At 44.7% G+C, this 23,818-nt stretch overlaps 1 protein-coding gene and 1 pseudogene across 1 annotated transcript in view; one reads left to right on the top strand and one right to left on the bottom strand.

The window, feature by feature from the left end:
* The window catches only part of LOC124795581, a 479,635-nt gene that overhangs the window by 273,638 nt on the left and 182,179 nt on the right, over window positions 1-23,818 (bottom strand). The window lies entirely within an intron of this gene.
* On the top strand, window positions 5,219-5,336 carry LOC124796546 (annotated as a pseudogene).

The raw sequence follows: 23,818 nt of genomic DNA, 5'->3' as shown, positions 1-23,818 counted from the left end.
CGGTCGCAGGTTCGAATCCTCACACGGGCATGGATGTGTGTGATGTCCTTAGGTTAGTTAGGTTTAAGTACTTCTAAGTTCTATGGGACTGATGAACTTAGAACTTGAGTCCCATAGTGCTCAGACACATTTGAACCATTTTTGAACTAAAGCAAAACCCCTACTGGATGTTCTTGACAAACGTCAAAAGGCAAATTCTCCACACTTTTGACAACTGAAAGAATAGGAAATACGATTTCTCCATTGTTGAAATAATTTACTACAAAAAAGTTTTATCTATTTATGTCCGCAGCTCGTCGTCGTGCGGTAGCGTTCTCGCTTCCCGCGCCCGGGTTCCCGGGTTCGATTCCCGGCGGGGTCAGGGATTTTCTCTGCCTCGTGATGACTGGGTGTTGTGTGATGTCCTTGGGTTAGTTAGGTTTAATTAGTTCTAAGTTCTAGGGGACTGATGACTATAGATGTTAAGTCCCATAGTGCTCAGAGCCATTTTTTTATCTATTTATGTCTTGTTTACGCAGAGCCTAGACTTTTTCTTTGTGCAGTTAGGTATTGTGCAATGCAAATATCTTTTTGCTTTTAGATATTTCTCCTATCTTGTGGGAGAATAGTAGTAGGAAACATACCAAGCCCTCGTGCAACTTCACAATGTGTCACAAAGAAAATAACAAAATAATGACGAAAGAGACACAAAATCCACTACTATAACAGGAGTAAGGGCGACAAGAATGGTTTAACTTCCTATACAAGCAGACGAAGCGTAATCACAATTTGTAGTATACTCAAGATTTCACAACTCCACGCTCCAAAAATGGTTCAAATGGCTCTGAGCAGTAACTTCTGAGGTCATCAGTCCCCTAGAAATTAGAACTACTTAAACCTAACTAACCTAAGGACATCACACACATCCATGCCCGAGGTAGGATTCGAACCTCGACCGTAGCGGTCGCGCGGTTCCAGACTGTAGCGCCTAGAGCCGCTCGGCCACTCCGGCCGGCCAACTCCACGCTCCGCACAGTCATTTTATCACTGAAGCCACGGATCCACTAGTGGCGTGGGTGGCGGCTGATTTAGCAAGCACGTGGTGAGCAACCAGTAGTAGTCGACTCTGACCAGAGAGTCGCTCGTGTAAAACGGACTTCAGTGTGGCATTCTGAGGTAACATAAGTTGATTGTCGGCGCGGTGGCTGACGGGGGGGCTGAGGATCAGTTGAGTGAGCGCCTGCTGCAGTGCGTTCATTTACCAACGGCAAACCGTAAAAGGAACGATACCCTTGAGAAATTTTTCAAGCTTTATAAATGGAAACGTTGTTCGTAGAAAGTAAAATTGAAGGAGTTCCACGACTGAGGAAAGCGAGAATTTATTGCACAAGATTGGTGGCAAAAGTAAGAAAGTACCACCCACCGTCTAACGTTAAAAAATACTACCAACTGCCTGATTTTCTAAAAGCAAATAACGAATTTAGCAACACTAATGAATTTCTTCGCTTGAAATAATGGCCACAGTTTAAGATGAAAATCTTTCAAGCTTTACCGAAGCTCTTGTGTGTACCACACCTGAGCAAGCAAAACGGTTCGGGTGAACGTGTGTAGGCACACCCGACAGAATGGTTCCATTCGTTATGAATAGCATTCTACTTGTCCTTTACATATGATTATGTTCTGGCTATGTTAAAGAGCTGCATGAGACCAGCCTTAGAGTCCTCTGAATGAATAAGTAATGTTATAGTTAAATGTTAACCCTAATACATTTTGTGCCTTCTGTTGGTGTTTTAATTCTACTGATTTCAGAACGTTTCTTGGCTTTCACGGACTGGAAACAAGAACGTTAAACCCTTCGTACAAGCTACACTTTAACAATGATGTATAGCTGTAAAACATTACGTTCACTGCGTCCGAATCGGCCAAGTTATACAATGCCATTAGTAGCTGCGTGAAAGTGTACAAATTTCATTTTATAACCATCATAAATATCTCGTCTGTGAGTCGTATACTCATCAAAACACAAGATATTAACTGCGTTCTTCTGTGAGCTTAAGTGCCATAAAGGCATTCTGGAGATGACTTGAATAACGCGCAACACATATGCTTCAGCTGTTGCATATGCGATACATGAATAGACAAGCAGGCTATTTATTATACGGTCTCTCGGGTTTTCTTGACGTGATTAAAAAATGGTACAAATGGCTCTGAGAACTATGGGACTTAACATCTGAGGTCATCAGTCCCCTAGAACTTAGGACGACTTAAACCTAACTAACCTAAGGACATCACACACATCCATGCCCGAGGCAGGATTCGAACCTGCGACCGTAGCAGTCGCGCGGTTCCAGACGGAAGCGCCTAGAACCGCTCGGGCACACGGGCCGGCTCGACGTGATTGATTAACGGAGTGCTTTCATATGTTCGTCTTCTTCAGGTTCTGCGTACAGCGCGTATGTACTCGCTGTCTTCCCGACCAGACTATGAGGTATTGGTGTCGCGACCCCCTGCGCTCGCTACGCCCTTTGATGCTCATTTGTTGGTCATTTGTTTTTCGGAATACGTGGTGGTAATCCGTGAAATGCACATGTTGGAAAACCTAACAATCCGGGACGAATGTTCCAGCTACTTAAGCATAGCTTGGGATCGGGACTTCAATTTAATTCGTCGGCCTGAAACAGCTGGGACAATGTGCGTTTTACGAAATAATAGTACTAGTTAAGAACGACAAATGAGTAGCAAATGAACATGAAAGGGTGTGGCGGCAGCCGGGAGTCGAACTCTTCTATAAATAGCGGCGCAACACCGACAATAGTTTGGTCTGACAGCAGCCCAGGCGGTGAGCACGCGTAACAACAGAACTCACAGCACCTGAAGAAGGCGACCGGTTTGGTCGTCAAAATATTGTGCGCAAAAACGACATCAACAACATGGCTGCAAATACACACACACACACACACACACACACACACACACACACACACACACACACACACACCTTTAAATGAATAATACTATTCATCCTCCCAAGGTTTTTAGGGTGTTTGCCTTCGTTGCTAATCAAAAACTGGTACTGGAAACCCTCTTCCAACTCTGCCCAAAAGTGGCTTCTATGGCAAAGTACCGGCAGCTGGTCTGGAAGGCCCCTCGATTTATAGTGAGAGGTTACTCGACAGACCGCTCAACCGGGAGAATGTAAAAAAAAAAGGTTATGACCCGTATGTACACCATTTAGGCTGTTATGCTTTGCACATTTCATAGCATAATGAATCGCAGTAGCATACTAACCTCGATTCACAGACGAGTTCATTTATCTCTACGGGCGGAAAAATGTTATCATCAGTAGCCGTAGCCGCAAGTTATTTTGACGTACGCATAAAAACGTTGAGCTGACTTCCAAGCGCATTGTATGAACAATTGTAGCGGCTTTCCCAAGCACTAATAAGAACAGTGCCAGTTCAGGGAGAAACAAGAACACAATGTCTAATAAATTTTTCATATAGTTAATTTTGTAACTATAATGTAAGTGTGACGTAATTTCTGTCATATGTACCTTCTGTCATTTTATTAATTTGGTCTTATAATTTAACTCCAAATAATTAATTCTAACTAATTAAAAAGAATACTGTAATTACGATGCCGTAAAAAACTGGTCCCTGTCAGGGAAGTTTGCTATTGTATACAGTCAAAGAATGTTTGAAAAGGAGTTATGTCGCTTGGCGCGTAAGCGCGGAGTCGGGCACAAATAGTCGGCGGATTCAAATGGTTCAAATGGCTCTGAGCACTATGGGACTTAACTTCTGAGGTCATCAGTCGCCTAGAACTTAGAACTAATTAAACCTAACTAACCTAAGGACATCACACACATCCATGCCCGAGGCAGGATTCGAACCTGCGACCGTAGCGGTCGCTCGGCTCCAGACCGTAGCGCCCAGAACCGCACGGCCACTCCGGCCGGCCTAGTCGGCGGAGGGAGTTGCTAGCGACAAGTGGTCAAGTGCAGACGCGGTGCGCGGAAATGTAACGAATAAACTGTAAGAGTTTTTAATATATGGGCAGGTGTATTCTGTGGCCCCCTGTTGCAAATGGGCCCAGTAAATCGTCATCAAGAGTAGTTAATATTCAAGCAGACAACTGTGGGCTCAAAATTCTTATATGGATAAGAAAAGAGCCTGTTGCCATTCATTGCCGACGAATGATGACTTACACCGATCCCGGCAGCAACTCATCAAAGTAAGATCGAACCAATTTCATCTGTAGACTGTACAAGACTAGCCAGCGTAGTAGTTTTTTCTTAATTGGATAACAGAGTGTTTCGTGCAGCAACTGTTATAGTGGAAATGAACTTAAGCTCAATCATTTACCTAACAGGGTGTTATCCTGTCACCATTAACTACTCTCAGAATACCACCAGTGAAAGAATAGTAAAATATGGAAAATAATGAGCTTATTTAATTTCGGTAACTAAGATAAAAAAGTGCAATTTATAAAACTGAGTGCTAAGCAAAACTGTCATTTAACAGCAGTAAGCTTTATTTCTTGGAAAAACAACTCGATAAATAGTAATAACTACTAGTATAAGAGTAAAGCAAATATTACCTCGGACTAATACATCTCACGCTGTTTGTGTGCATCGCAAACTGTGCTCACATGCAAATTAAATTAACTGTGTAGTGTAAAATTACTTTGCCTCCACGAAAAGAACATTACTAACTTTTCACAAATAACTTACTTTAATAGAAAACAAGTATTTATGAACTGAATTTCTAAAATCAGTAACAGTTTGGATTACAGTGATTAATGCAAAGCTATTCATTAAATAAACTGTTTCGCCAACAATTAATTTTTACTTGCACATGTTCCGTACAGATTATTTTACTGGCTTTCTGATTAAGTCATCGTATTAACTGCATGTTTTTACAACCGAGCTCGGGTCAGTGCTTTTGCTTCCTTTCTCGCAAGGTTACAATTCAGTGATTAGTTGGTAATTACAGGTTATAAACAATTCATAATTATACTGTAATTTTTGCTGGCTTAGTGATGTGGCGACCGTTCTTAAGCAATTTGCAATCTAAAATTATAACGGATGCAGTCTATTTACTCCGAGTTTCACTAATGTCATTTTTACGTTTTTTGTCAAAATTTCTTTCTGTCGTTAACCTGCAAAAATAATTGTGCGATAACGATTCGGTTGTAACTGCTGTTATTCGGATATTTATTATTCTTCTGAATAGAAGGTGGCAACGGCTATGCCGCAGTGGATACACCGGTTCCCGTGAGATCACCGAAGTTAAGCGCTGTCGGGCGTGGTCGGCACTTGTATGGGTGGCCATCCGGGCCGCCTTGCACTGTTGCATTTTTCGGGGTGCACTCAGCCTCGCGATGCCAATTGAGGAGCTACTCGACCGAATAGTAGCGGCTTCGGTCAAGAATACCATCATAACGACCAGGAGAGCGGTGTGCTGACCCCACGCCCCTCCAATCCGCATCCTCCACTGAGGATGACACGGCGGTCGGATGGTCCCGGTAGGCCACTCGTGGCCTGAAGACGGAGTGCTTTGAAAAGACGCCTTTCCCAAACAACAGGGAATATTAGTTGCATGTGTCACTTACAAAACTCTTAATTAACCGGAAGCGAAGGTCCGTTACATGGGGAAACACTGGGATACCTGTAATTAGTTTCCATAGCACAAAGTTGGCACAGGAAACTGACAACGTTGCTAAGGAAGGTCAGTAATACGTATTCAGCACGCGGGCAGAACAGCACCAAATAATAGGCGTCCGTCTTGGCTACGTTTTGCCAGGCACTTCCCAGAACCCCTGTGGCGAACAGCTGCAAGCGACGAGGCGAGCACATCTGTTGCGGCGGCGTCGCATCGCCCAGAGCCCAGACCTGCGGGCCTCGCCTGCCCTTCCCGCGCGCACAACTCTAGCTGCCAAACAAACACCTGCCGCTAAAGCCGGCATTACACTATCAAATTTCTTTCTCCAATATCTTTGTCAAAGAAATTTGATGGTGTAATAGTGAACTTTGTCAAATGTCGTCAAATATTTGATCAAATCTAGGGCCTCGCTGTAGATTTGATCAAAGAAGTCGCTTGTCTTCTGTTCACTGCAATGTGACATCTTACCACATGGAGCGCTAGCATCGCTGCAGCGTTCTGTCGTCTGTAGTGTTTTTATAAACATTGCCGGTAAATACAATCGGTGTGTGCCGACAACTACAAAACTAATAGAGATGTATGAAGCTGATGAGGCGCTTTACAACGTGAGGCACCCTGAATACAAAATTAGATTAAGAAGATTGGAGACATGACCTGACCTAACCTAACCTAACTCTCTCCTGTAGCAAGGAATCGGAGTGTTACAGTGAGCCTGTCTTCTGCAGATATAGCAGTTCCTTAGTGAGTATTGTGCTTTGTGATATGAGGATACACTTCACTGAGCACATACAGAAGTGTATGCTCATCCATTCTTAGGTAATTGATGTACCACTTGACGTCCTACACTATAAGCTCCCGTAATAAGTTTTGTTGAATGCTTTTATGTTGTCATCGTAAAACCCACGGCTTCACCCAGGTACGTTTCCTTTTCTTCCCCCGCTTCTCTTCCACATGTGCGCACATTGCAATTGTGGTACATGCAACTGCTTCAGTTAATAACAAGTTGTTGTTGTCAGCCATCTCGAACTTTGACGAAAAATATCATGACTGTGTAATACCCCTTTTTAGCGCCACATCAAAGATCTTTGTCAAATATATTTGAAGAATATTTGATCACGTCTTTGATCAATTCTTTGACAAAGAAATTTGATAGTGTAATACCGGCATAAGCGCCTCACACCCACACCGGTGTCCCCTGAGGAAGTGCTTCCAGCCGGTAGCCAACAGCCACACCGCTGCCAAGCTTAGGGGGAGTGTTTCCTGTGTTATCTCCATATGAGATGCAAATGACTGGTGCTCATGGCTTATTATCATAAGCTTAGCGGACATAACGTTACGTCAGTAAAAGAGCACACTGGCCGCTTCGGAGCGCTGTCGCCGGTGGAGCTCTGGTACCATGCAATCGTTCAGCTGAGTGGAATCAGCACAGTATCATGGGACGGCGTGTGGAGATCTGACAGAATGGCGGAAAGGAGCCAACGTACGAGCGTCACTCCAAAAGAAATGCACACTATTTTTGTAAAAATGCAGGTTTCATTCTGCATGTGTGAAAGTTTTACAGTATGTAGGTACATCCTTCCCGCTTGTTTTCAAACTTAGTTCGACCTGTTCCCATGAGTGGCGCCGTCACAGCATATCTCCAAGATGGCTGCTACACTTGACGTTCGTCAGAGACAACGTGCTGTCATAGAATTCCTGTGCTGTGAAAACGAGACAGTGGGAAACATCCAAAAGAGGTTGAAAAAGGTGTATGGAGATGCTGCTGTCGATCGCAGTACAGTTAGTCGGTGGGCAAGCAGGTTACGTGATGAAAGCGGGCACGGAAATATCGAGGATTGTCCACGCAGCGGCAGGCCTCGTACTGCACACACTCCAGACAATGTCCAGAGAGTTAACGAATTGGTGACTGCTGACAGACGCATCACAGTGAACGAATTGGCACGATACGTTGGGATAGGGGAAGGAAGTGTTTGCAGAATACTGAACGTGTTGGCGTTAAAAAAGGTTTGTGCCAGGTCGGTTCCCAGGATTTTGACAGTGGCTCACAAAGAAACAAGAAAAACGGTATGCAGCCAACTTTCGGAACAGTACGAGAATGGTGTAGATGAATTTCTTGGAAGAATTGTGACAGGTGATGAACCATAGCTCCATCATCTTTCACCAGAGACGGAGAGGCAATCAGTGGAGTGGCATCATGCAAATTCACCCAAGGAAAAAAAAAAAATTAAAACCACACCTTCTGCTGGAAAATTTACGGCTACAGTGTTTTTCGATTCCGAAGACCTCTTGCTTGTGGACATCATGCCAAGTGGAACCACCATACATTCTGATGGATATGTGACGACAATTGAAGAAACTTCAAGCTCGACTGAATCGTGTTCGAACACATCGGCAAAAGCAGGATGTTTTGCTGTTTCACGACAATGCACGGCCACATGTGAGTCAAAAAACCGTAAAGCGATCACAAAACTCGGATGGGCAATACTGAAACACCCGCCTTACAGTCATGACCTGGCTCCATGTGACTATCATCTCTTTGGGAAACCGAAAGACTCTCTTCGTGGAACAAGGTTTGAAGACGATGACTCCCTTGTGGACGCTGCCAAACAGTGGATCCAACAGGTTGATCCAGAATTTTACCGTACGGGTATACAGGCGCCTCTACACGCTGTAAAACTTTCAAACATGTAGAATAAAAGATGGATTTAAAAAAATAGTGTGCATATCTTTTGGAGTGACCCTCGTATTTGGGCGTGCCCACAACAAAACCACGAACGAAGTGTATACAGCGGATAGTGTAACTCGAAGTCACGTAACACGGCGTAATAAAAAGGGGTCGCAGGAAAGTCTTCGCTGACAGCAGCGAGAGAAGTTTGTCACGCCTTGTCAATGACATTCGCTTTCAAACACGACAGGAATTGCTGCTGCCGGTGAATGTAACACCACCTCAACCAGTCCCCGAGCGAACATTTCGATCAGAACTGCATACAGTGGACCTTTGGAGTCAGATACCTCGCAAAAGGCGATTGCTAACAGGAGCACATGAAACTCCTCGCCTTCCAAAGCCCAAACAACACAGAAACTGGACAGTAGCTATCTGGAAGCGTCTAGTGTGGTCCGGCGAATCGCGCTCTCGCCTCTTTTCAAATGAATCACGGCGCGATTGCACCGACGTCCCAGTAAAGCGTTTAACCCTCAGTGTGTGGAGGTTCAAATGGCTCTGAGCACTATGGGACTTAACATCTGTGGTCATCAGTCCCCTAGAACTTAGAACTACTTAAACCTAACTAACCTAAGGACATCACAAACATCCATGCCCGAGGCAGGATTCGAACCTGCGACCGTAGCAGTCGCGCGGTTCCGGACTGAGCGCCTAGAACCGCTAGACCACCGCGGCCGGGGTTTTAGTTCGGAGCGGAGGTGTTTCCGGGGAGTTTTAGGCATGTTTTTCCTACCACGATTTGGGTTCACTCATTGAACTCACTGCGAACTTGCACCAGGATTTTTATCTGAACAGTCTGGTGACCGAGCGTTGCCTTTTCTCTACATTTTCACGACGAGTCTGCTGTTGATACGTCTCCAAAGACGACAAAAGCCACATTCTTAGGATTGCACAAGTACGTTTCTATTGCGACAAACATGCAGGCACCCTATGGCAGCTCGATTGACACGGTCAATCGTGAAACCTTAATTGCACGCGTGGGACCATTTGGAACTGCGGATGAAACGCAGCAGTCAACATTCCCGTAATTTGGCAACGCTACTGGATCTATTCACCAATAAGCGGCTTCCTACATCTACATACATACTCCGCAATCCACCATACGGTGCGTGGCGGAGGGTACCTCGTACCACAACTAGCATCTTCTCTCCCTGTTCCACTCCCAAAGAGAACGAGGGAAAAATAACTGCTTATATGCCTCTGTACGAGCCCTAATCTCTCTTATCTTATCTTTGTGGTCTTTCCGCGAAATATAAGTTGGCGGCAGTAAAATTGTACTGCAGTCAGCCTCAAATGCTGGTTCTCTAAATTTGCTCAGTAGCGATTCACGAAAAGAGCGCCTCCTTTCCTCTAGAGACTCCCACCCGAGTTCCTGAAGCATTTCCGTAGCACTCGTGTGATGATGAAACCTACGAGTAACAAATCTAGGAGCCCGCCTCTGAATTGCTTCTATGTCCTCCCTCAATCCGACCTGAAAGGGATCCCAAACGCTCGAGCAGTACTCAAGAATAGGTTGTATTAGTGTTTTATAAGCGGTCTCCTTTACAGATGAACCGAAGACGACTATCCGTCTTCCCCACAACTGCCATTACATGCTTGTCCCACTTCATATCGCTCTGCAATGTTACGTCCAAATATTTAATCGACGTGACTGTGTCAAGCACTACACTACTAATGGAGTATTCAAACATTACAGGATTCTTTTTCCTATTCGTCTGCATTAATTTACATTTATCTATATTTAGAGTTAGCTGCCATTCTTTACACCAATCACAAATCCTGTCCAAGTCATCTTGTGTCCCACTACAGTCACTCAACGACGACACCTTCCCGTACACCACAGCATCATCAGCAAACAGCCGCACATTCCTATCCACCCTATCCAAAAGATCATTTATGTAGATAGAAAACAACAGCGGACCTAGCACACTTCCCTGGGGCACTCCAGATGATACCCTCACCTCCGATGAACATTTCCGACAGCATACCTGATCAAGTTACGGACTTGCTCAACTGAGGCCAGTTTCAAGGCTAGCAACGGTGTTACTGTGTGTTACCGCGTCGCCTCCTCGGGGAGGCTATGCAGCAGCTCTGCTGGACACTGGAGGCGGCTGAGTGAGGGACGTCCGCGGAAGCGGGTCACGCAGTTCCGGCCGCATGTGGTGCGCCTTCCGGGAAGGGCGGGCAAGAACCACCGGCTCCCCATCCCGGCTAGTCCAGTCCAGTCCGGCTTCCCGCGGGAGCTGCGCCCGGAATGTGAAAGCGGTCCGCCGCTCCGCACTTCTTCCTAGCGGCGAGCCGCATCCCGTCCTCGTCTGGGGCTGTCCGCGTTTCGTGTGAATACCGGCGGCAGCTGCCGCACGGACGGATCTGGAGCTCTGCGGCGGATCGGGGCCGGCGGCCGCTTCGCAGTCCCTCAGACCGCAAATCTGCACCAATGTTTACCCGGCGGCACGGCCGCAGGAACCGCGTACCGCCTGCAAAACAGTGCTGATCCGGTCCCGTGCTCGAACGTAAAGTGGTGACGGAATCCTTCAAGTCAGTCTCGCGCGTGGCGGCAGTGTGGGCCGCCCCACATCGGGACGTGGAGTACAGCAGTATCGTGTCAGTCGAGGACGGCGCCTGCGATGAAGTGGATCACACAGCGCTCTTAGCCTCCGTTAAAACTATAGACCTATATCTCTGACGTCGATCTGTTGTAGAATTTTAGAACATGTTTTTTTGCTCGTGTATCATGTCGTTTCTGGAAACCCAGAATCTACTCTGTACGAATCAACATGGATTCCGGAAACAGCGATCGTGTGAGACACAACTCGCTTTGTTTCTTCATGAGACCTAGGAAATATTACATAAAGGCTCCCAGATAGATGCCATTTTCCTTGACTTCCGGAAGGCGTTCGATACAGTTCCGCACTGTCGCCTGATAAACAAAGTAAGAGCCTACGGAATATCAGACCAGCTGTTTGGCTGGAGTGAAGAGCTTTTAGCAAACAGAACACAGCACGTTGTTCTCAATGGAGAGACGTCTACAGACGTTAAAGTAACCTCTGGCGTACCACAGGGGAGTGTTATGGGACCATTGCTTTTCACAATATATATAAATGACCTAGTAGATAGTGTCGAAAGTTCCGTGCGCCTTTTCGCGATGCTGTAGTATACAGAGAAGATGCAGCATTAGAAAATTGCAGCGAAATGCAGGAAGATCTGCAGCAGAAAGGCACTTGGTGTAGGGAGTGGCAACTGACCCTTAACATAGACAAATGTAATGTATTGCGAATACATAGAAAGATGGAACCTTTATTGTATGATTATATGGTTCAAATGGCTCTGAGCACTATGGGACTTAAGATCTGTGGTCATCAGTCCCCTAGAACTTAGAACTACTTAAACCTAACTAACCTAAGGACATCACACATATCCATGCCCGAGGCAGGATTCGAACCTGCGACCGTAGCAGTCCCGCGGTTCCGGACTGAGCGCCTAGAACCGCTAGACCACCGCGGCCGGCTATGATTATATGATAGCGGAACAAACACTGCTAGCACTTACTTCTGTAAAATATCTGGGAGTATGCGTACGGAACGATTTGAAGTGGAATGATCATATAAAATTAATTGTTGGTAAGGCGGGTACCAGGTTGAGATCCGTTGGGAGAGTCCTTAGAAGATGAAGTCCAACAACAAAGGAGGTGGCTTACAAAACACTCGTTCGACCTATACTTGAGTATTGCTCATCAGTGTGGGATCCGTACCAGGTCGGGTTGACGGAGGAGATAGAGAAGATCCAAAGAAGAGCGGCGCGTTTCGTCACAGGGTTATTTGGTAAGCGTGATAGCGTTACGGAGATGTTTAGCAAACTCAAGTGGCAGACTCTGCAAGAGAACCTCTCTGCATCGCGGTGTAGCTTGCTGTCCAGGTTTCGAGAGGGTGCGTTTCTGGAAGAGGTATCGCATATATTGCTTCCCCCTACTTATACCTCCCGAGGAAATCACGAATGTAAAATTAGAGAGATTCGGGCGCGCACGGAGGCTTTCCGGCAGTCGTTCTTTCCACGAACCATACGCGAGTGGAGCAGGAAAGGGAGGTAATGACAGTGGCACGTAATGTGCCCTCCACCACACACCGTTGGATGGCTTGCGGAGTATAAATGTACATGTAGATGTAGATGAAGATGAAGTGATTTCTGGCATTCCCCAAGTTAGAGTTATAGGCCCTTTGCTGTTCCTTATCTATATAAACGATTTGGGAGCAGCCGTCTTGGGTTGGAGATGATACTGTCGTTTATCGACTAATAAAGTCATCAGAAGACCAAAACAAATTGCAAAACGATTTAGAAAAGATATCTGAATGGCGCTAAAATTGGCAGTTGACCCTAAATAACGAAAAGTGTGAGGTCATCCACATGAGTGCTAAAAGGAACTCGTTAAACTTCGGTTACACGATAAATCAGTCAGATCTAAAGGTCGTAAATTCAACTAAATGCCTAGGAATAACAATTACGAACAACTTAAATTGGAAGAAACACACAGAAAATGTTGTGGGTAAGACTAACCAAAGACTGCGTTTTATTGGCAGGACACTTAGAAAATGTAACAGATCTCGTATTAAAGAGACTGCCTACACTACGCTTGTCCGTCCTCTTTTAGAATACTGCTGCGCGGTGTGGGATCCTTACCAGATAGGATTGACGGAATACACCGAAAAAGTTCAAAGTAGGTCAGTACGTTTTGTATTATCACGAAATAAGGACGACAGTGTCACTGAAATGATACAGGATTTGGAGTAGACATAATTAAAACAAATGCGTTTTTCATTGCGGAGCGATCTTCTCACGAAATTCCAATCACCAACTTTCTCCTCCGAATGCGAAGATATTTTGTTGACGCCGACCTACATAGGGAGGAACGATCATCACGATAAAATAAGGGAAATCAGAGCTCGTACGGAAAGGTGTAGGTGTTCATTCTTTCCGCGCGCTATACGAGATAGGAATAATAGAGAATTGTGAAGGTGGTTCCGTGAAACCTCTGCCAGGCACTTAAATGTCATTTGCAGAGTATCCATGTAGATAGAGAGAGAATGAGTTTTACGCCACAAGTTCATAGCGCAGATAATGAGGTAATTGAGGGAAGTGAGTTGGGTAACAACTGTAGAGGCAGACAAAGGCTTGAAAACAGTAAGTTTTGGCAGGCAGCAGTTTATGCAGAAAAGTAGGGACTTGCACGGGATAGAGTAGCTTAGAGAGCTGCAGCAAACCACTCGTTGGTTTGAAAACTACAACATACTTTACCATTTGTTTCGCTGCCATTTTGTCAGTCAGGCATCAGTCGTATTTAATATTATATTGCACTGACTGACTGACTGACTGGCTGTTCCGCGAGTTCTTGGTAGAATATTTTAAACAATGTGAATCGAAAGACACACGGCACTTGGTCAATATTCTACAATGTTTTCGAATATTACACCAGTGTCGTATATGTTTTCATTCATAACATAAAATAATATTACTTACACCACAGAGAAAAGTAATCGCTGGTGGAATTAATTTATCTGCGATTATAAATGCGAACAGTGATGAAAAAAGTTTAGAGGAGTGTATGCTTTCAGCCGTCGTCCGTCTTCCTGAAGCGTTCGGACTGCCATAACACACTATCCGGCAGGAACATGGAAGTTGTGTTGATTTATTAATTTTCTTAGACTCAGAGGAGGTAACGGGCACTGCATACAGTCGCAGTTGTAGCTGAAAATGCGTAAGATACTGAAAATACTTTTAAATACACACACTGAAAGACTCCTACGGCGTAATCTAACTGTCGTTAGCTCTACGTCGCCATCCAGCCATTCATGAAACATTCATTACACCCATCATACATCATTACTGTTGACTTTCAAATAGTTTTATATAGGCCTACAATGTGCGTATTTGAAGCATGAAACAACACATTTAAACATAGACGCGTCTAGCATAAACATCAACTAGGCAGCAGCCCAGAACGCCGAAATTTTGGGCTTTTGTCCTTTTTGCAGCTTAACAAGCATTGCAAGTTATTGCATGACCATGCAAGAACCTATCACATGGATCCCTATTCGTTAGCCGAGAGCATAACGTTAAATAGAACTTCAAAAATATCGTTAACATTGTGAGAGGTCCACTTTTAAGTGGAGCCCGATTTAGTAATATAATTCATGAAAAATGACCTGAAACGATTGTCATATGTAAAAGAGATTGTATTTCTCACAACACTGAACCAAAGATCATTGTAAACAGGGGCGCAGTTGTCGTTGCCCTCTGTTACAGGTAGGATTTAAGACAGCCAGTGGCTAGCTGGGAGAATTTAGTTGTTGGTCTATGGACGCAGCATACCACAATTTTTACAAAATGAAGTGATGAGTGATATTTGTTGTGCTCACACAGAGCCAGTAAATGTTAGGTCGTAGTTATTTCTATAAAAGTGTAAACTGTGTAGTATTAATTTGTAAGGCTATAAGATTATCAATAATAGAAGTGATACTGATCGTTAACAAATATTGACCACTGTCCATGGCAATTAGAGAAGAGTAATGAACTGGTTCTATTCTACACGTACGGGAAAAATCTCCAAAATCTGCGGCGCGTGTTAATAACCACGCTCACAAATACAAGAGCTCGGAGCTTCCGGCAGGAACGACTGACGTGCGGAACTAATATCGCTGAGGTCTTCAGAGTCTCTAGGGGTGTCGCCTCCTGGAAGTACATATTAGGAATATCTATGAAGTACTGAGCGAGGTGGCGCAGTGGTTAGCACACTGGACTCGCATTCAGGAGGACGACGGTTCAAATCCGCATCCAGCCATCCCATCGCTTCAATGCCGGGATGGTTCCTATGAAAGGTCTCGGCCGACTTCCTTCCACCATCCTTCCCTAATCCGATGGGACCGATGACTCCGCTGTCCGGTCCCCTCCACCAAATCAGCCCAATGTTCATTGAGACGCGCAGAACAGAATTTTCTGTCGCCAACACATTGCCTAGAAAAGTCAATCTGCTTAAGGTTTGTCCACAGGCGCTCTGCAGTTTTGACCATCATCGCTAGTACGGACTACGGTCAGATAGCGTTTAAAAGTATTGTGAATTTTAAGCAATCGTTTCATACACATGTTAGCAATTTGCATTCGATATCTGAAATGAAGTTGGCTTAATGCTTTGAACAAATACATGCATTGGCAGTTACCTAATTTGGGCAGGTGTCACACCTCAGATGTAGCGGTCTCTCCTTCCTTCCCTCTAGGTCGGCCGGTTGGCCGTGCGTTTAAAGGCGCTTCAGTCTGGAACCGCGTGACCGCTATGGTCGCAGGTTCGAATCCTGCCTCGGGCATGGATGTGTGTGATGTCCTTAGGTTAGTTAGGTTTAAGTAGTTCTAAGTTCTAGGGGACTTATGACCACAGATGTTGAGTCCCATAGTGCTCAGAGCCATTTGAACCATTTTTGAACCTTCCCTCTAGAAGAAGAAGGGGTAGCCATCGCTACTTTGTGGTGGTGCTGATGGTGGTGGTGGTTGTTCTTGTTGTTGTTGTTGTTGTTGTTTATCTTCCTAGTAACCCAAAGTGAAAGCGTCCCGAAAAAACATCAAATATGGAGCTGTGACATGCAGCAAATTAGCGATTTATCACACACACGAATATTTTTAGTGACGAAGTTCTTCTGTTTTTCCCATCGGGCGGTAAATGTTTCTTAATTGTACATTTTCAGTCATCATGACGAAAGATATTCGTACAGCGGATTCCTAAAGAGACTACTTTAAAATTAGCTCAAAATGGTACAAATGGCTCTGAGCATTATGGGACTTAACATCTGAGGTCATCATTCCCCTAGAACTTAGAACTACTTAAACATAACTAACCTAAGGACATTACACACATCCATGCCCGAGGCAGGATTCGAACCTGCGACCGTAGCGGTCACGCGGTTTCAGACGGAAGCGCCTAGAACCACTCGGCCATTTCGGCCGGCTTAAAATAAGCACGATGATTTGGAGATCTGTACAGCCTGGAAATAACGATTCAAACTGGCGTCTATAAATCGAATGTGCGCGGTAATCAACACGGGCAGTGCGCTATGCACTCTCCGTGGATATTCCTGTTTCACACTAAGGTCACAGAAATCATGCGGTAGCCGGCCGAAGTGGCCGTGCGGTTCTAGGCGCTGCAGTCTGGAACCGCGAGACCGCTACGGTCGCAGGTTCGAATCCTGCCTCGGGCATGGATGTGTGTGATGTCCTTAGGTTAGTTAGGTTTAACTAGTTCTAAGTTCTAGGGGACTAATGACCTCAGCAGTTGAGTACCATAGTGCTCAGAGCCATTTTGAAATCATGGGGTAGAAACAGGCACATAAACATATGGCGGCGGTATCGTGTACCGAAGATGTAAAAGGCAGTGCACTGAAGCAGCTGTCATTTGTATTCATGTAATTCCTGTGAAAAGTTTTCAGACGTGATTATGGCCGAACCACGGGAATTAACAACCTCTGAACGCGGAATGTGACATTTCATTTGGGAAATCGTTAGGCAGTTCAATATTCCGAGACCTACAGTGTCAAGAGTGTACCGAGAATACCACATTTCAGGCGTTGCCTCTCACCGCGGGCAACGCTGTGGCCGATGGCCTTCACTTAACGACCGAGAACAGCGGCGTTTGCTTAGGGTTCTCAGTGCTAACAGACAGGCACACTGCGTGAACTAACAGCAGAAATCAATATAAGTACGACGAACGTGTCCTTTAGGACAGTGCAGCGAAATCTGGCGTTAATGGGCTGTGGCAGCAGACGACCGACGCGAGTGCCTTTGCCAACAGCACGACATCGCCTGCTGCGCCTCTTCTGTGCTCGTGACCATATCGGCTGGACCTTAGACGGCTGGATACCGCGGCCTGGTCAGAAACGTTCCGATTTCAGTCGGTAAGAGACGACAGCAGGGTTCGAGTGTGGCGCAGACCCCGCGAAGCCATGGACTCAGGTTGTCAACAAGGCACTGTGCAAGCCGGTCGTGGCTCCGTAACGCTGTGGGCTGTGTTTACATTGAAAGGACTGGGTCTCTGTTCCCACGGAACCGATCAGTGTGTGGAAACCATTTGCAGCCATTCACGGACTTCGTGTCCCAAACAACGATGAAATTTTTTACGGACGACAATGCGCCATGTCAGCGGGCCACAATTGTTAGCGGTTGGTTTGGAGAAGATTGTGGGCAATTCGAGCGAATGCTTTGGCCATCCCGATCACCCGACCTGAGTCCCATGGAACATTTATGGGGCATAATCGAGAGGTCTGTTCGTGCACAAAATCCTGCACGTGCAACACTTCCGCAATTACGGACGGCTATATTGGCAGCATTGCTTAATATTTTTGCGGGGGAGTTCCAACAACTTGTTGAGTCCATGCCACATCAATTTGCAGCAGGTATCCCATGACTTTTGTCTATGGCTAGAAGTTAAGATATACAGGGTGGTCCATTGGTAGTGACCGGGCCAAATATCTCACGAAAAAAGCCTCAAACGAAAAAACTACAAAGAAAGAAACTCGTCTAGCTTGAAGGGGGAAACCAGATGGCGCTATGGGTGGCCAGCTAGATGGCGCTGCCGTAGGTCAAACGCATATCAACTGCGTTTTTTAAAAACAGGAATCCCCATTATATTTACATATTCGTGTAGTAGGTAGAGAAATATGAATGTTTTAGTTGGACCACTTTTTTCGCTTTCTGATAGATGGCGCTGTAATAGTCACAAACGTATAAATACGTGGTATCACGTAACATTCCGCCAGCGCGGACGGTATTTGCTTCGTGATACATTACCCGTGTTAAAATGGACCGTTTAGCAATTGCGGAAAAGGTCGATATCGTGTTGATGTTTGGCTATTGTGATCAAATTGCCCAACGGGCGTGTGCTATGTATGCTGCTCGGAATCCTGGACGACATCATCCAAGTGTCCGGGCCGTTAGCCGGATAGTTACGTTATTCAAGGAAACAGGAAGTGTTCAGCCACATCTGAAACGTCAACCACGACCTGCAACAAAATGATGATGCCCAAGTAGGTGTTTTAGCTGCTTTCGCGGCTAATCCGCACATCAGTAGCAGACAAATTGTGCCCGAGAATCGGGAATCTGAAAAACGTCGGTCTTGAGAATGCTACATCAACATCGATTGCACCCGTACCATATTTCTATGCACCAGGAATTGCATGGCGACGACTTTGAACGCCGTGTACAGTTCTGCCACTGGCCACGAGAGAAATTACGGGACGATGACAGATTTTTTGCACACGTTCTATTTAGCGACGAAACGTCATTCACCATCAGCGGTAACGTAAACCGGCATAATATGCACTATTGGGCAACGGATAATCCTTGATGGTTGCGACAAGTGGAACATCAGCGACCTTGGCAGGTTAATGTATGGTGCGGCATTATGGGAGGAAGGATAATTGGCCCCCATTTTATCGATGGCAATCTAAATGGTGCAGTGTACGCTGATTTCCTACGTAATGTTCTACCGATGTTACTGGAAGATGTTTCACTGCATGACAGAATGGCGATGTACTTCCAACATGATGGATGTCCGGCACATAGCTCGCGCGCGGTTGAAGCGGTATTGGTTCAAATGGCTCTGAGCACTATGGGACTAAACATCTATGGTCATCAGTCCCTTGAACTTAAAACTACTTAAACCTAACTAACCGAAGGACATCACACAACACCCAGTCATCACGAAGCGGTATTGAATAGCATATTTCATTACAGGTGGATTGGTCGTCGAAGCACCATACCATGGCCCGCACGTCCACCTGATCTGACGTCTCCGGATTTCTTTCTGTGGGGAAAGTTGAAGGATATTTGCTATCGTGATCCACCGACAACGCCTGACAACATCCGTCAGCGCATTGTCAATGCATGCGCGAACATTACGGAAGGCGAACTACTCGCTGTTGAGAGGAATGTCTTTACACGTACTGCGAAATGCATTGAGGTTGACGGACATCATTTTGAGCATTTATTGCATTAATGTGGTATTTACAGGTAATCACGCTGTAACAGCATGCGTTCTCAGAAATTATAAGTTCACAAAGGCACATGTATCACATTGGAACAACCGAAATAAAATGTTCAAACGTACCTACGTTCTGTATTTTAATTTAAAAAACCGACCTGTTAGCAACTGTTCGTCTAAAATTGTGAGCCATATGTTTGTGACTATTACAGCGTCATCTATCACAAAGCGAAAAAAGTGGTCCAACTAAAACATTCATATTTCTTTACGTACTACACGATCATGTAATAAAAAATTGAGGTTCCTATTTAAAAAACCGCAGTTGACATCCGTTTGACCTACGGCAGCGCCATCTAGCGGGCCAACCATAGCGCCATCTGGTTTCCCGCTTCAAGCTAGACAAGTTTCGTCCTTTGTAGTTTTTTCCTTTGACGCTTATTTCGTGAGATATTTGGCCCGGTCGCGATCAATGGACCAGCCTGTGTTACTGGAGCGTTATAGTGTGACTTAGACATGCCGATCGATTACGCCAGAAGTCTGAAGAGTCACAGCGAAACGACTAATAAAGCTAGAATGAGACAAACGCAGCAGTCAGTGATATCTGTAGGTCCTGGCCGTCTCCAGTGAGGATCTTCGTTCCACGTATCAAGCGCCTTGATGAGCAGTAGCGCTATTGCAGATAAGACTCCAGTACTAGATGTCTGAGCACACTATCTTGGTACCCGTGCCACGGAACGGTATCTGAGTCAAACGGAGGGACGTGAATCCTCTGCGAGTGAAGCAGCAGCGGGACAGCGCGGCTGGAAGCGGCCAGGTCAGCACTTAGACACACCCGCTGACGTCATCCCGCCCGCGGCGGCAGCAGGCAGCCGCGTTTGGCGGCCGAGGACCGCCTCTGCCCACTTGTACAGTGGCTGGCCGGCCGTCCTCTAGTTGGGTACGCAGCGCGGAAGACAGCTCTGCGTCCGCAGGCTGTCCGTGGGTCTCTTATTTGCGGGGTTCGAGTTACAAATCATCCTTCCCCTAACCAAAATATTTCGCTGTTGGTACTGACATTTCCATCGAACTGTTTGTACGATACAAATAAATTATACACATCGACAAATATTATGACACCGTGTGTGGAATAGAGATGCTATTATTACAATAACCAAAATTATAGGAAATGTTTACAAATAATTTTTAGTGAGGAATACTCGCCGGAATCACACTTTAACCCGCCAGGGTAGCCGAGAGCGCTAACGCGCTGTTTCCTGGACTCGGGTAGGCGCGCCGGTCCCGGACCGAATCCGCCCGGCGGATTAAAGACGATGGCCGGTGTGCCGGCCAGCCTGGATGTGGTTTTTAGGCGATTTTCCACATACTCCTAGGTGAATACCGGGCTGGTCCCCAAGTCCCGCCTCAGTTACACGACTCGCAGACATTTGAAACACATTCACACTATTTCACGATTTACGCTAGACGCAGACAGCTGGGGTACGCTACTTCCGTACTTAACCCTGCCGACCCTGCGCACAATGCGGGATAAAGGCGGTAGCAAAAGAAAGACTCGCTGGAATCACACTTTATATATATCCGATGTAGGAGTCGTTGACTCTGTCTGGTATGTGTGCGTGTCATCCGCTTCATCACCATTTAGAATAAATTATTTAAAAGTAGTTGCTCTCTACTGTAGGGTTTTGTCTTAAAATATTTTCTTAAATACAGTGCATTCGACATTGGGTCCAACAAAGCCCACTTGAAAGATTTATACATGTATGACATTTAAATATAAAATGTGACATCAGATCCTACACAGCGCAAGTGTGCCACACGTATAGAACCAATGGCATGCACCGACTGGCTGAAGAGTAGACACACTAGCCTTAAACATCGACTCTGATATCTGGCGCTCCTACGTGTCCTGTATGCTCTTAGCTGGGATGAGCAGCGTCCATCATTTCCGTAGTACATATGAAGGGCTTATTTCAGTAGTGGTACAAGTCCATTACCTCCACTTTTCTGCCTATAATGCTTCTGCAGTTAATGATCCAAACAAAAACGGAAGAAAAGGTTCATCTCTAGCAAGAAGCCATATGCTTGGATATTTCTGGTATCTCAACTGCAGATTTTTCAGCGCTCAATCAACTTTAGGACTCTGTATTTCACAATGAACAAAAATAGACTTGTACCACTATTGAAATAAGCCCTTCATATTATTTACAGCATTAACATATTGACTAAACAGTTGAAAGCAGGGAAACGAGAGGATGGTAAAAAGTGCGTCATTAAAGTCATGTGGATTATAAAGAGCCCGCAGGCTCAGCTTAATAGACCAGACTCTTTACTAAATGTGCAAAAACGCACGAGAAGCACTTGGATGTGAATATGCAACTGTAACAAGCACGAGAGTCCAAAAGCACTTCAAGGCAATATTATCAGTGTATAAGGGCCCCAGTACTTGACGTATTAAGTTGACCCTTGACATGAAGGGATACTGTAAAAGGACACACTGTGACGGAGAAACTGCAAATATTAAAAGACAAATGCAAATGGGGGAAAGAGAAGGTGTCGGGGAGGAGGGGGGATATATCATCACTTGTGTAGCATCATGCTAAGGGAAATGGTCGTACTGGTAAGCATGCCTCACTAAGCAGTGTATTTTAGAAAGTTTTCAGACAAAGCGCTACAATAGAGAGCTACTACTTTCAACTCACGTATTTTAAATGGTGGTTACGTGGATGACACGCAAAGATACTAGGCAGAGTCAACGACTCCCAGATTCCATATAGATAATATGTGATTCTAAGTAAGTACGCCTCACTAAAATTATTCGTAAAATTTCCTATAATTTTGCTTATTCTAATGATACCATCTCTGTTCCAGACCCAGTGTCATAATTGTTGTTAACAGATGCAATACCTTCTGAAGAGACACTTTTGTAACTGTCGGAACCATGGTCAAGGTTTAATAAATCTGTATTTTGAAACTGGTTGACTTATTTCCAATCCATCGAAGCCCTTGCATGTACAGTTGATGAATACATGAAGCACAGCCATGTTTAAAATCTTGACAATCAAATCCTCTTACACTTACTTCTTAATTTGCTTCAAATAGACAATCTCTCGGGGTCCTTGTAATTAAAGATGGTCAATGCCGGTATGTAAGCCGATTCGAATCCTGGCAGTCGGAAAAAAATTGACCGATATTTTTAGCTGGCAAGGAAGGAAATCCCGATCACCAGACTTACTGCCAATTTGCGCCAATGTCCTGTGCTAAATTCCAAACCTCTCCGCAGTGTTTCATGAAGTAAGGGCAAGTGGATGGAATGGTAACAGCAGAGACAGTTCGAAAGTAGCGAACGGCTAACAAACCACTAAGCACTAATCACATGTCGTCGTAGTGACATATAGAAATAGAATCGAGGGGAATAAATTTGTGACACGCATCCTGAAGCGCCAAGTTTATTAATTAATGGAGGGAGGGGGGGGGAGGGAAGTATGGAACGTAAACATTCTAGAGGGACAACAGGGCTAGAGTACAGTAACCTCGTTGAAGATAGAGATGGCAATTATCGTTGAAACAATCCGTTTTCCTTTACACCAGTTTTTTCATCTCCACTTTAACCTGACTGTTAAAACCACTCAAAATAACCGGTTTCTGAAATTACCGATTTTCGGTTTTTGTTATTATTATTTCCAACAATAAACGTAGACACTGAACAAAGATTGAAAAATTCTAAGACTTCGTCAAACTTTTGCATTATAAGTTTCAAAATAAGTAAGATCAAAATATCAAATAAAGTACGCAAACAAAAAAAACTTAGTCCATCCGCCGTTCACTTATTTTCTGGAAAAGTAATTATGGGTTGAATACTACAAAAAATTTACCATTATTCTCGTGATTATTCCAATTTTTTAAACCTCTGTTACAAATAACATTGTAATCGAGGATCATACCACTGTCTGGCATTACGAGCAGTTAGTACTAAAGGGTGAAAACTGAGGTTGGAGAACTCTATATTTCGTGTTAAGTTGTCCGTCACATAAAAGAATACTATGTATATAAAGGCAGCAGAACAGCTACTTGCTATTTTTATTATATACTATGAATAAATTGGTAAGTTTTTGATTTACTATTGTTGCTATAAGTTACTTCCTCTTTTATTATTTCATAGAAATGGCAGTCAAATAATAAGCGTTTGTGTAAAATTTGTAGCTTTCTTTTCCTTTAATTATTTCCCAGGAAAAACCCGTTTTTGAGTCAAATATTTTTTATTACTTCTTAAAGAGAATTTATTTACAATCGATTTTTCAAATAATTCAAACGAACAGTTTAAACAGTAACCAAATATAACAACAGGAACTAGTACTCGAGGACAGTTAAAATTTCAGTAAAGGGTTGGGTTGGGTTGTTTGGGGGAAGAGACCAAACAGCGAGGTCGTCGGTCTCATCGGATTA

Source organism: Schistocerca piceifrons, chromosome 4 (genome assembly GCF_021461385.2).
Source record: "Schistocerca piceifrons isolate TAMUIC-IGC-003096 chromosome 4, iqSchPice1.1, whole genome shotgun sequence".
Classification (NCBI taxonomy): Eukaryota; Metazoa; Arthropoda; class Insecta; order Orthoptera; family Acrididae; genus Schistocerca; species Schistocerca piceifrons.
Note: the sequence above shows the minus strand (reverse complement) of the source record. Positions and strands in the feature narration are given on the sequence as shown.